General features: G+C 38.0%; 1 non-coding gene across 1 annotated transcript; it reads left to right on the top strand.

Moving 5' to 3' along the window:
* Nucleotides 1-10918: 10918 nt before the first annotated feature.
* LOC144232004 (U6 spliceosomal RNA) lies at nt 10919-11026 on the top strand. The gene has a single exon (XR_013335284.1). It is a non-coding gene; the product is annotated as a U6 spliceosomal RNA (small nuclear RNA).
* The last annotated feature ends 3603 nt before the right edge of the window (nt 11027-14629 follow it).

Genomic DNA, 14629 nt, shown 5'->3' with positions numbered 1-14629 from the left:
CTGATATAAACTATCACCAGAATTATAAAATAATTGAAGTTTATTTTTAGCTCTTCCAACTTCCTCACTCTGACACCCTTCCATCTCTTTTGTTGTTCTTATCTCATTCATTCTCAGTCATTAGATCAACAATATTTACTGAGGGGCTACTGTGTGCCAGGCACTGTTCTAGGTTCTTGGGCTATAGTACTGAATAAAACAGATTTGTTGTTCTCAGAGGCCTATAATCTAGTGCAGACATCAGAAAGGAAAGCTAAACAAAAAGTAAATAGAACTTGAGCCAATGGAAATAATGTGATACAGATAATGTGATACTGTTCCCTGTCTATCGTCTACCCTTCTATTCCCTCAATTCCTTTGTCTGTACAGACTATGATGACTGATAATATTAACTGTTGTATTTTATTTTATTTTTTAAATGTTTTATTTACTTCTGAGAGAGAGACAGCGTGAACAGGGGAGGGTCAGAGTGAGAGGGAGACACAGAATCCGAAACAGGCTCCAGGCTCTGACCTAGCTGTCAGCATAGAGTCTGACACGGGGCTCAAACCCATTAATCATGAGATCATGTTCTGAGCCGAAGTCGGACGCTTAACCGACTGAGCCACCCAGGCACCCCTTAACTGTTGTATTTTAAAAGGATCAAAATTTACACTGAAGAGATAAGTTCTAACCCTGAGTGGCCCAGATATGGCATAGAGAGCCTTCAGGTTGGAGGCAGTCTTGTGTGGACAGGGTAAGGAGGACTCCCTGGTGATCTGCATGGAGCTGCAATAACATCCAGTACATCTAAGTGGATGCTAAGGGCCAATGAACAGAACCAGATGAACCCTCTGGTTTTTAAGGACCCCAGGCAAACAAAGCATCTACCCAAAAATGTAAGACAGTTCTTATGAAAGAATAAAAAGCACTAAGGTGATAATTTCAGGAAAGAGGGAATAAAAACCCCAGAACTTTGTTAGGAAATAATGAATTGTAAGTATTTAATTTTTTTTTCAATTACATATGACTCATCATAATCTTTTCAGTGCTTAAGACCTTGGGAGGTATAATCTAGCCCTGCTTGTACACTAAGTCATTCCCCCAGATCAAAGATGCCACCCTCAGGGAAAGAAAGGGAGAGGGACTCTGAATTAAGATCACATTTGTCACCTAGTGCAACATATTCAAATTGAAAATAAATTCAGTAAGAACAAGAGATAAAGTTGCTTGTATTCTTGAGTTTTTAACTCACATGTGCACCTAATACACATGCCAAGTGACCAGCACAGAGGTTGGCACATGGTAAGTGGTCAGTATGCTTAGTTGGTCTCTTGTTTCTAGGTTCTTCTCTCTACTCCTGCAAAAAGAAACCCATGGGGAGATCTAGTAGGACTATTCCTGTCATGAGGCCTAAAACTCATTCCTGAAGAAGAATGCAGGAGCTGCCTCTCAGAAGCAAAGCTTTAAATCAGAGATTTCCAAGCATTACTCTAGAACTCAGAAACAGGGATGAAGTTTTCATCATGGATTAAGAGAAAATAAGGTCATGCGGTAAGCTTTTTAAAAGGCTAAATGTATTTAATTCGAAAGGCTGTCTTCTAGGCTGAGATTATGTCCTTCATACTTTTGAGGTGTTAACGTGACTTTGCTTTTATTACCTGGTGGAGAACTGATAATTTTTTTAAAGTCTTTACTTGGAAAATTAAAAATTGGCAAGCCTATGTTGCTCTCCAAAAATATTTTTGAAATTTTATAAGTCACTAGAATCTAAAAGTACAAAGCTCATTACAAGCAAAGCATTAGGTTGAGAAGAAATGATCTTCAGTTTATAGGGAGTCTGCAGAGAAAGGCTCAGAGGGAGGTGTTCCTGTTCTGTCAGGCAGTGGTCCAAGCCAACACCCATCCACCTACCCAACAAACAGTGGGTCCTAGTATGATCTATGCTAGGCCTTGAGAAATAAATTTAAATAAAAGTCATTATTACTCTGATATGATCGTTTCAGTCCAGGGTTAATCAGAAGAGGGAAGAAACAATTACAATTATGTTAGAAGTATATATGAACTGCATTACAGCTTAGATCATTCATTCCCCCAGGATATGATATTTGAGCTGGGTTCCAAGGCATGCAGAGTAATTTTCCTGGCAGAAAAGGGGGAAAGGTATTCTAGGCAGAGAGAAAGACAGAAACAAAGGCAAGGAAGCATGAACATACAGGTAGCATTGGGAAAGACAAGTCATAGCTGTGTCATACGTTTAGGAAGGGAGGATAAGGGTGGAGCCAAATTGTGATGATTTTCTTGCCCCTTGTTGAGTCAGGCCTTTTTATTCCCTTTATTTTCTTTATTTTTTTATTGCAAATATTCTTTTTAAAAATTTATATCCAAGTTAGCATGTAGTGCAACAATGATTTCAGGAGATTCCTTAAAGCCCCTTACCCATTTAGCCCATCCCCCACTTCACAACCCCTCCAGCAACCCTCTGTTTGTTCTCTATATTTAAGAGTCTCTTATGTGTTGTCCCCCTCCCTGTTTTTATATTATTTTTGCTTCCCTTCCCTTATGTTCACCTGTTTTGTATCTTAAAGTCCTCAAATGAGTGAAGCCATATGATAAATTTCTCTTTCTCTGACTAATTTCATTTAGCATAATACCCTCTAGTTCCATCGACATAGTTGCAAATGGCAAGATTTCGTTCTTTTTGATTGCCTAGTAATACTCCATTGTATATATTTACCACCTCTTCTTTATCCATTCATCCATTGATGGACATTTGGGCTCTTTCCATACGTTGGCTATTGTTGATAGTGCTACTATAAACTTTGGGATGTATGTGCCCATTTGAAACAGCATATCTGTATCTCTTGGATAGATACCTAGTAGTGCAATTGCTGGGTCCTACGGTAGTTCTATTTTTAATTTTTTGAGAAACCTCTATACTGTTTTCCAGAATGGCCACACCAGTTTGCATTCCAACCAGCAGTGCAAAAGAGATCTTTCTCTGCATCTTCACCAACATCTGTTGTTGCCTGAGTTGTTAATGTTAGCCATTCTGACAGGTGTGAGATGCTATCTCATTGTGGTTTTGATTGGTATTTCCCTGATGATGAGTGATGTTGAGCATTTTTTCATGTGATGTTTGGCCGTTTGGATGTCTTCTTTGGATAAGTGACTATTCTTCTCTTCAGCCCATTTCTTCACTGGATTAATTGTATTTTGGGTGTTGAATTTGGTAAGTTCTTTATTGAATTTAGATATTAACCCTTTACCTGATATATCATTTGCAAATATCTTCTCCCATTCCGTCAGTTGCCTTTTAGTTTTGCTGATTGTTTACTTCACTGTGCAGAAGCTTTTTGTTTTCATGTGGTCCCAATAGTCCAATTTTGCTTTTGTTTCCCTTGCCTCTGGAGAAGTGTTGAATAAGAAGTTGCTGCAGCCAAGGTCAAAGAGGTTTTTGCCTGGTTTCTCCAGTAGGATTTTGATGGCTTCCTGTCTTATGTTTAGGTCTTTCATCCATTTTGAGTTTATTTTTGTGTATGGTGTAAGAAAGTGGTCCACATTCATTTTTCTGCATGTTGCTGTCCAGTTTTCCCAACACCACTTGCTGAAGAAAGTGTCTTTATTCCATTTGATATTCTTTCCTGCCATGTCAAAGATTAGTTGGCCATACTAATATTTTGTGGGTCAAACTGGGTTTTCTATTCTGTTCCATTGATCTGAGTGTCTGTTTTTGTGCCAGTAGCGTATTGTCTTAATGATTACAGCTTTGTAATAACAGCTTGAAGTCCAAGATTAGTGTTGCCTCCAGCTTTGGTTTTCTTTTTCAAGATTGCTTTGGCTATTCTGGGTCTTTTCTGATTCCATACAAGTTTTAGGATCGTTTGTTCTAGCTCTGTGAAGAATGGTGGTGTTATTTTGATAGGGATTACATTGAATATGTAGATTGTTTTGAGTAGTATTGACATTTTAACAATATTTGTTCTTCCTATCCAGGAGCATGGATAATTTTTCTATTTTTGTGTGTCTTTTTCAATTTCTTTCACAAGCTTTCTATAGTTTTCAGTGTATAGATTTTTCACCTCTTTGGTTAGATTTATTCCTAGGTATTTTATGGTTTTTGGTGCAATTGTAAATGGGATCAATTCTTTGATTTCTCTTTCTGTTGCTTCATTATTATTGTATAGGAATGCAACTGATTTCTGTGCATTGATTTTATATCCTGTGACTTTGCTGAATTCATGGATCAGTTCTAGCAGTTTTTTTGGTGGAATCTTTTGGGTTTTCCATATAGAGTTTCATATCACCTGTGAAGAGTGAAAGTTTGACCTCCTCCTGGCCTATTTGGATGCCATGTATTTCTTTGTGTTGTCTGACTGCTGAGGCTAAGACCTCCAATACTGTGTTGAATAACAGTGGCAAGAATGGACATCCTTGTCTTGTTCTTGACCTTAGGGGAAGAACTCTCAGTTTTTTTCCCATTGAGGATGATATTAGTGGTGGGTCTTTCATATATGACTTTTGTGATCTCAAGGTATGATCCTTCTACTTTCCTGAGGGTTTTTATCAAAAAAGGATGCTGTATTTTGTCAAATGCTTTCTCTGCATCTATGGAGAGGATCATGTGGGTCTTGTCCTTTCTTTTATTGATATGATCTATCACATTGATTGTTTTGTGGATATTGAACCAGCCCTGCATCCCAGGTATATATCCCACTCGATCATGGTGAATAATTTTTTTTAATGTCTTTTTTTTTTTTTTTTTCTAGNTCTTGTTGAGAATGTTTGCATCCATGTTCATCAGGGAAATTGGTCTGTAGTTCTCCTTTTTAGTGGGACCTTTGTCTGGCTTTGGAATCAAGGTAATTCTGGCTTCATAGAAAGAGTTTGGAAGTTTTTCTTCCATTTCTATATTTTGGAACAGCTTCAAGAGAATATGTGTTAACTCTTCTTTAAATGTTTGGTAGAATTCCCCTGGAAAGCCATCCAGCCCTGGACTCTTGTTTTTTTGGGAGATTTTTCATTACTAATTCAATTTCTTTACTGGTTATGGGTGTGTTCAAATTTTCTATTTCTTCCTATCTCAGTTTTGGTAGTTTATGTATGTTTCTAGGAATTTGTCCATTTCTTCCAGATAGCCTGTTTTATTGGCATATAATTGCTCATAATATTCTCTTATTATTATTTATATTTCTGCAGTGTTGGTTATGATCTCTTTTCTTCCATTCTTGATTTTCTTTATTTGGATCCTTTCCTTTTTTTTTTTTTTTTATCAAACTGGTTAGAGGTTTATCGATTTTGTTAATTCTTTCAAAGAACCACCTTCTGGTTTCATTGGTCTGTTCTACTGGTTTTTGTTTTTTGTTTTTTTGTTTTGTTTTGTTTTTATAGCATTGATTTCTCCTCTAATATTTATTAGTTCCTCACTTCTGCTGGTTTTGGGTTTTATTTGCTGTTCTTTTTCCAGCTCTTTAAGGTAATCTTAGGTTGTAAAGTTAGGTTGTGTATCTGAGAATTTTATTCCTTCTTTAGGAAGGCCTGATTTGTTATATACTTTCCTCTTATGACCCCCTTTGCTACATCCCAGAGGTTTTGGGCTGTGGTGTTATCATTTTCATTGGCTTCCATGTACTTTTGAATTTCGTCTTTAACTTCTTGGTTAGCCCATTCATTCTTTAGTAGGGTAGTCTTTAGTCTACAAGTATTTGTTATCTTTTCACATTTTTTCTTGTTATTGATTTCGAGTTTCATAGCATTGTAGTCTAAAAATATGCATGATATGATTTCAATCTTTTTGTACTTGTTGAGGGCTTATTTGTGTCCCAGTATGTGATCTATTCTGGAGAAAGTTCCATGTGCACTCGAGAAGAATGTGTATTCTGCCGCTTTAAGATGAAATGTTCTGAATGTATCTGTTAAGTCCTTCTGGTCCAGTGTGTCATTCAAACCTGTTGTTTCCTTGTTGATTTTCTGTTTAGATCATCTGTCCATTGCTGTAAGTGGGATGTTGAAGTCCCCTACTAATATGGCATTATTACCAATGAGTTTCTTTATGTTTGTGATTGATTTATATATTTGGATGCTTTCACATTTATAGCATAAATATTTACAATTGTTAGGTCTTCTTAGTGGATAGATCCCTTAATTATGATATAATGCCCTTCTTCATCTCTTGTTACAGTCTTTATTTTAAAGTCTAGATTGTCTGATATAAGTGTGGCTACTCTGGGTTTCTTTTGGCAATTATTAGCATGATAGATGGTTCTCCATACCCTTACTTTCAGTCTGAAGGTGTCTTTAGGTCTAATGTGGGTCTCTTGTGAACAGAATATAGATGGATATCCTGTTTTCTTATACATTCTGTTACCCTATGTCTTTTGATTGGAGCATTTAGTCCATTGATGTTTAGAGTGAGTACTGAAAGTCATGAATTTATTCCCATTATGTTGCCTGCAGAGTTGGAGTTTCTGGTGGTGTTCTCTGGTCCTTTCTAGTCTTTGTTGCTTTTGATCTTTTTGGGGGTTTTTTTGGTCTTTTCTCCCCTCGGAGGAGTCTCCCTTAAAATTTCTTGCAGAGCTAGTTTAGTGGTTATGAACTCCTTTAATTTTTATTTGTCTGGGAAACTCCTTATCTCTTCTTCTCTTTTGAATGACAGCCTGGTTGAATAAAGAATCCTTGACTGCATATTTTTTAGATTCAGCACCTTGAATATATCCTGCCACTCCTTTCTGGTCTGCCAAGTTTCTGTGGATAGGTCTGCTGCAAAACTAATCTGTCTTCCCTTGTAGGTTAAGGACCTTTTAACTTTTGCTACTTTCATGATTCCTTCTTTGCCTGAGTATTTTGTGAATTTGACAATGATATGCCTTGTTCATGGTCAGTTTTTGTTGAATCTAATAGGAGTTCTCTGTGCTTGCTGGATTTTGATGTCTGTGTCTTTCCCCAAGTTAGGAAAGTTTTCTACTATGATTTTCTTATATAACCCTTCTACCCCTTTTTCTCTCTCTTTATCTTTTGGGACCCCTATGATTCTAATGTTGTTCCTTTTTAATGAGGCACTGATTTCTCTAATTCTTAAATCGTACTCTTTTGCCTTAGTCTTCCTCTTTTTTCTGCTTCATTATACTCCATTCGTTTTTCCTCTATATATCACTGATTTGAGGCTCTGCCTCTTCCATTCCTGCTGCCATTGCATCCATTTGAGATTGCAGCTCAGTTATAGCATTTTTTATTTCATTCTGACTAGATTTTATTTCTTTCATCTCCACAGAAGGGATTTTCACCTATTTTCAACCCCAGCTAGTGTTATTATTATCGTAATTCTAAACTCTGGTTCAGACATCTTGCTTGTATCTGTGTTGATTAAGTCTCTGGCTGTCATTTCTTCTGGTTCTTTCTTTTGGGGTGAATTCCTTCGCTTCATTTTGAAGGAAGAAAAGGAATTAATAAAGTAAAAAAAATTAAAAATAACACAAAAAATCAAATAACGGATGATAGATCCTAGGTGTGTTTTGGTCTGGTTGTTGAAAGGAGCTTGATATATTAGAGAAAAAAGGGAAAGATAAAGAGAGAGAAAAAAAAGAAAAACTTTTGAAAATTTAAAAAAATGAATACAATGAATTCGAGTAAAATGAAATGATGGAAGTAAAACAGAATTTGAAAAATTTACAAAAAGTATAAAACTATAGTAGAACAATAATGAAAATAGTTTTAATAATTAAAAATAAAAATAAGGTTTTTCATTTTCTGTATTCAAGAACGAGGAAAGAAAAAAAAATTGGAATAGATGGACCAGTAAACAGACTGAAATATAGTTGAAATTACATCAGTTTTCCCTAGAAGTCAAACTATGAAGCAGTAAACTCAGCAGGTGGAGAGACTTGTGGTGTTTCTGAAGAGCCAGGTTGGCCCAGTTGGGCAGGGCTTAGTATAGTGGCTCTGTTCTCCACTAGATGGCGCTGATTAGCTTACTGGGCTGGATTGTTGTGGCGCTTGTAGGCGTTATGTGCATTCCTAGGAGGGCTGAAAATGGTGTCAGCTAGCTACCCAGTTTCTGGTATCGGAACTCTGTTCTCCTTGACCAGCAATCACACTCCTCTCCTTGGTCTGGGCTGCTGTCCACTCCTTGCTTTTACAGTGTCCATGACCAAGCCATGAGGTTGCCAGGTGGCATCTCCCTTCTGAGTTTTATCTCAGGTGTGGCTGTGTTTCTCGACCCCTCACAACTGAGGGTCCTGAAGCTTTAACCCACTCAGACCTTCTGGGGGAGGGTCTCACTGAGAAATGGCCGGGTGCTGGCTGCACCCAGGAACATTTTCAGGACCGTGCTGCTGCCAATGCCCAGAGACTGCAGCTGGGTGCCAGCCTCCCTTAGAAAAAGTTAAAGCGATCATGTAGCAGCATTTCAGGGATTATGTTAAATCACAACACATATCTGGCACCAGGCTTCACCCTTAACATCCTTGTTTCAGCACCAGTGAATGTGGTTGTTCTCTGGGGTCTGCTGGGACCTTTGCCTGTGGGGAGGCCGTACAGCCTCTACCAAGACAGTAGGGGAACCTTCCCCGTAGGGGAACTGCCTCTCCCCGGGTGGCCCGAGGACCCCTCATATTTCACTCTGCTCCTGGGGATTCGCCCTTCCCACCAAAGCACCACCAGGTATTGAGCTGTGGCATTTCAGACTCTGTGCTCCCCCTGTTTATAGAGTCTTAATGGAATTTAAACCCTCTCCTTTCTCCTTTTTTTTTTTTTTTTGGTTCAGTCCCTGCAGCTCTTTCCATTTTTCCACTTTCTCTGCAGCTGCTTTTTGAGAGGGTGCTTTTCCCTTACTCTCACCTCCTCTCCATCCTCTCTCCACAAGCAAAAATAGCTCCCTGCCCTCTGTGGCTTCTCCCTCCCCTAGTTCACCTCTCTGTGTCATGTACCTGCTGGGTTCTGTGGTTGTGCAGGTTGTTGTGTTAATCCTCAAGTCAGTTTTCTAGGTGTGCAGGATGGTGTGTTGATCTGGCTATATTTCATGGACAAGAGACACAAAAAAACCTTCCATGCTGTTCTGCCATCCTGCCCCCTCCTTCAAGTCAGGACTTTTCCTTGGAGGTTGATAGTTCTTGACATTTTGTGGTAACTTCCTATTTTGGGTATCCATTTAAAACTATAGGCTTGTTCTCCAAATGATGTACCTATGACAGAAATGTCAGTAATACACCGATTTCCTGAAGGCCATTATAGACTTTGTTATAGAAATTGGGGTACCATTTATGTCTCCATTTTTAAGCAGAAGAGGAACATAGTCACATCTGTATTTTAGAAAGGTGAGGGGTAAATGGGCAATTATTGACAAAGTCTTAATTCAAAGAAGAGACAGAAGAGAATTTCAGCTTTCTGGTCTGGTTGTTGAGGTTGGATCTTGGAGACTAATCTGGGGTAAGGGAGGGATTTTGATTGGTTTTGACTCAAAATATGTTCATGTCAAAGTGGCCTGTCCTTGGCACCTACAGTTCACTACTTTCGGAGGAAGCCAGCTGCTGTGTCATGAGAACACTCAACTAATCCCATGCAGAAACCCATGAGTTGAGGAACTGAGGGCTAACAATCAACAAAATGAGATCTTTAACCAACAGCTCTGTGAGTAAGCCATCTTGGAAGCAGTTCCTCCAGCCTCAGTATCAAACCTCCAGATGACTATACCCTGGCTGACTTGACATTTGATGAGAAACTCTGAACCCAAACCACTCAGCTAAGTCACTTCCAAATTCCTGAGTTAACTTAGATAATCAATGTTCATCATCTTAAGCTGCTAAAATATCAGGTAATTAGTTACACTGTGATAGATAATTAATACAGATTTTATTACCTAGAAACAGGGCATTGCCATAATATAAAAACCCAAATATGAAAGTGGCTTTGGAATGGGGCAGACATTAGAAGAGCTTTGAGGAGAGTATTAGGGAAGGTCTGAATGGTTTTTTTCTCCCCTTCATTATGATAAGTATACTCTTTAATTCCCATCACCTGTTTCACCATCCCTCCCACCTACTTCTCTGATAACCATCAGTTTGTTCTTTATAGTTGAGTTTATATCTTGGTTTGGCTCTCTCTCTCTTTTTCCTTTGCTTGTTTGTTTTGTTTTTTAAGTTCCACATATTAGTGAAATAATATTGTATTTGTCTTTCTCTGACTGACTTTTATCACTTAGCATTGTACTTTCTAGCTCCATCTATGTTGTTGCAAATGGAAAGATTTAATTCTGTTTTTATGGCTGAATAATAATCCATTACACCATTACACACACACACAGACACACACACACACACACACACCACATCTTCTTTATCCATTTATCTATCGATGGACACTTGGGCTGTTTTCATAGTTTATCTATTGTAAATAATCCTGCATGTATCACTATGAATTAGTGTTTTTAAAATTTTTGATAAATACTGAGTAGTGTGATTGCTAGATTTTAGGGTAGTTATAAATTTGATATTTTGAAGAACCTCCATAATGTCTTCCACAGTGGCAGTACCAGTTTGCATTCCTACCAGCTGTGCACAGGGTTCCTTTTTCTCTACATCCTCACCAACTCTTGTTGTTTCCTGTGTGTGTGTGTGTGTGTGTGTGTGTGTGTAGCCATTCTGACAGGTGTGAGGTGATATCTTACTGTAGTTTTGATTTGCATTTCCCTTTTGATGAATGATGTTGAGCATTGTTTTGTGTGTCTGTTGGCCTGTCTGTCTTCTTTGGAGAAATATTTGTTCATGTCTTCTGCCCATTTAATCAGATTATTGGATGTTGAGTTGTATCAGTTCTTTATATATTTTGGATACTACTCCTTTATTGGATATGTCATTTGCAAATATCTTCTTCCATGCATTAGGGTACTTTTTTGTTTTGTTTCCTTCACTCTTCAGAAACTTTATTTTGATGTAGTCCCAATAGCATGCTCATTTCGGCAACACATATACTAAAATTGGAACAATAGAAAGAGTAGCATGGCCCCTGTGCAAGGATGACAAACAAATTGATATCATCCCAGTAGTTTATTTTTGCTTTTATTTCCCTTTCCTCAGGGGACTTATCTAGAAAAATGTTGCTATAGCCAATGTCATAGAAATTACTACCAGTGCTCTTTTCAGGGGTTTTTGTGGTTTCAGGTTTTACATTTAGGTCCTTAATCCATTTGGAGTTTATTTTTGTGTATGGTGTAAAAAGTGGTCCAGTTTCTTTTTTTTTTTTGCATATAGCTTCCCAGCTTTCCCAGCACCATTTGTTGAAGAGACTCTCTTTCTCCCATTGTATATTCATTCCTCCTTTGTTGAAGATTAATTGACCATGTATTTGTGGTTTATTTCTGGTTTTCTATTCCATTCTATTGATCTATGTATCTGTTTTTATTTTAGTACTATGCTGTTTTAATTACTACCACTTTGTAATATAATTTGAAGTCTGGAATTGTGCTACCTCCAAGTTTTATTTTTCTTTTTGAAGATTGCTTTGGCTATTTGAAGTCTTTTGTGTTCCGTACAAATTTTAGGATTGTTTGTTCTAGTTGTGTGAAGAATGCTGTTGGTATTTTGATAGGCATTGCATTAAATTTTTAGATTGTTTTGGGTAGTATAGACATTTGTCTATACTACCCAAAGATATTTGTTCTTACATCCCATGAGCATGGAATGTCATTCCATTTCTTTGCATCATCTTGAGTTTCTATTACAGTGCTTTATAGTTTTTAGAATATGGAACTTTTACCTCTTTGGTTAAGTTTATTCCTAGATATTTTATTGTTTTTGGCACAATTATAAATGGGATTGTTTTCTGAGTTTCACTTTCTGCTGCTTCATTATTAGTGTATAGGAATGCAACAGATTTCTGTACTTTGGTTTTGTATCCTACAATGTTATTGAATTCATTTATCACTTTTAGTAGTTTTTTGGTGAAGTCTTTAGGGGTTTCCATGTATAGTATCATTTCATCTGCATATAGAGAGTATTTTACTTCTTTCTTACCAATTTGGATGCCTTTTATTTCTTGATGTTTGATTGCTATGGCTAGGGCTTCCAGTATTATGTTGAATAAACGTGGTGAAAGTGGACATCCGTGTCTTTTTCCTGGACTTAGGGAGAAAGCTGTCTGTTTTTCACCATTGAGTATAATGTTAGCTGTGGGTTTTTCATAGAAGGCCTTTATTATGTTGAGGTATATTCCCTCTAGACCTAATTTGCAGAGGGTTTTTATTATGAATAGATATTGTACTAAAGTCTGAATAGTCTTGAAGAAGTTGTCTCTTTTCTCTTCTTCAAATTTCATACAAGTGCCTCTCATTTGTGGACTCTGACATGGAAAATGGCTGTTAAGGGATTCTAGGAAATATTTTCTAGTCTTCCTAACTCTTGGAGGTGCACAGAAGTAGAGAATCACAGAAGCACAGCTGAGTTTCCAGTAGACAGTCTGGTGCAGTTCATTATTTCAGGTACTCAGTATCCATACATACCATTTTACTCAAATTAGTTTCCATCCTATATGGAAGAGTACAGGAAAGGAAGAGAGGAGGAGAAGAAAAAAACTAACAAATGTAAATATAAACAGAATAAAACAAGGAAAAAATATGCCTAGCTACTAAGACCTTTTTTTCTTAATTGGTAATCAAGACAGTAGTTGATGTTTATTTATTTTTAGTAGTTGATGTTTATAATCTCCTTCTTCCCCTGTCCAAATCACATGCCCTATGCCCTCGGTCAGTGCTTCAACCACTGCTTCTTTATCTGATAACTCAAACCTTTACGCTTAGGTGTGTGAACTATTTGTGGTCCTGACTGAACTGCATTGCTAAAGTCTTCCCTTAACTTTTACTGTGGGACATCAAAATATTAAGGGACATCATATCCAGAATAAATGTTAAATTCACTGAGGAATTTCTGCCACCTCCATGATGGGACAACATAATCAACCTGTCCCAGGTGACTGGCTAGTGCCCCTGAAGAATGATGCCATACTGTAGACTTAGCGTTGGTCTTTGATCTTGGTAGATTCATCAATTGCCACCAGCAGAGGCCAGATTAGCCTTGGTGAGAAGTCCCTGTTTTAGATCTATGCATAACTTCCATCCCTGCTATCATGGCTGCTTTGTTTATGAGTCCGTTGAACAAGTGCTGGGGTAGTTGATGAAATAGACTAAAAGATATCCAATCTCCTGCCATTGGTTCCCATTGGCTAAACTCAGCTCAGTTCCAAATTCCATCATATTGGGGGTTAGGCCTTCAACTCCAAATACCAACAGTTCCCTCAAGGAGCTTCCCCTCTGGAGAAAGGGAACAAAGGCCTTAGCTCTAATATAAGCTGTGTTCCTAGCTCTAATACATAATTGCTCCAAATCCCATCATGAGGGCCCCACTCTCAGACCTCATTTAATCCAACACATGCTTAACTCAAGGCCAAGTGAGAGCAAGTGTCAGTGGGGAATGGGGGTAGTGAGCACAGGAGGAGAAAAACAAGTATAAGGAGTGCTTTACCCAGAAGGTAACAAAGAGGAACTGGGAGTATATGGCATCTGAGAAGGTACAGAAAGTTCTTGTGTAGAACACATTGGTGCTGAGACATCAGTGGGTCATCTAAGTGGAAATAACTTTCAGGTTTTGGGGAATAGAATGTGGAAGGAAACTTTAAGGTTAGGGTTAGAGAGAGGAGCTGGATGTCCTCTCCATGAAGTGGGAGGTGTAATAGGCTGTTGCGTTCACTGAGGGCTTGAGTGCACATCCAGCAGAACACAGAGTCTGGATGCCATGACCGGCAGGCAACTGCATGTGACTTGGTGATTTGGATTATCTACAATCAGTGTAGTTGTGGTTAGCAGGAAGGTCTTAAAGGTCCATTTTGCTCTAAAAATCTATATGACTCTACAAGGTAATCTGTTTCACACCCCCGGATAACAGCTATTTTATGACTCTAGCTGGCACCAAGGAATTGAAATGGAATTGAGTAAGAGAGGAACGGGAAGACCTCCAAGTACTCTTCCTTGGTACTTTGATTTCTTCAATCATTCTCTTGGAGGCAGGATAATTTCAAAGTCTGTTCTCTTAGCTGATAACAAGATAATATAACCACTCAACATTAGCTCAGCCAATGATTAAAAAGTTGGAATTTTTACTCTCTTGACTCTCTGCCTTTCTTCTTAATGTAACTCTTTCATTTAAACAACTTTTCAGCATTTTCTCCAGAAGTGGATAAATGACTTTAGCACTGCATTAACACTGGAAGACCCAACATTAGAGCTCAAGAAGGGGTCACCCACATAGGAAGATTTCAGGAGTGCCAGAATGATCCTGCTGTTCAAAGCTATCTAGCTCCTTTCCTTACAGCATGATTTCTTCTGTTTTCATTATTTTAAAATTTTTTTTCCTTTTTTAAAAAATTGAAGTTTAGTTGACACACAGTGCTAGTTTCAGGTATACAGCATAGTGATTTGACAACTGTATGTGTTATGCTATGTTCACCACAAGTGTAGCTCCCACCTGTTACCATAAAACACTATTACAATATCATTGACTATATTCCTTAATCTGTACCTTTCATCCCTGTGACTTATTCATTCCACACCTGGAAGCCTGTACCTCCCACTCCCCTTTGCCCATTTTTCCCATCCTTCCCATCCCCT

The sequence above is a fragment of the Crocuta crocuta genome, unplaced genomic scaffold (genome assembly GCF_008692635.1).
Source record: "Crocuta crocuta isolate KB4526 unplaced genomic scaffold, BGI_CrCroc_1.0 scaffold102, whole genome shotgun sequence".
NCBI lineage: Eukaryota > Metazoa > Chordata > Mammalia > Carnivora > Hyaenidae > Crocuta > Crocuta crocuta.
This window is presented reverse-complemented; position numbering and strand designations above follow the sequence as displayed.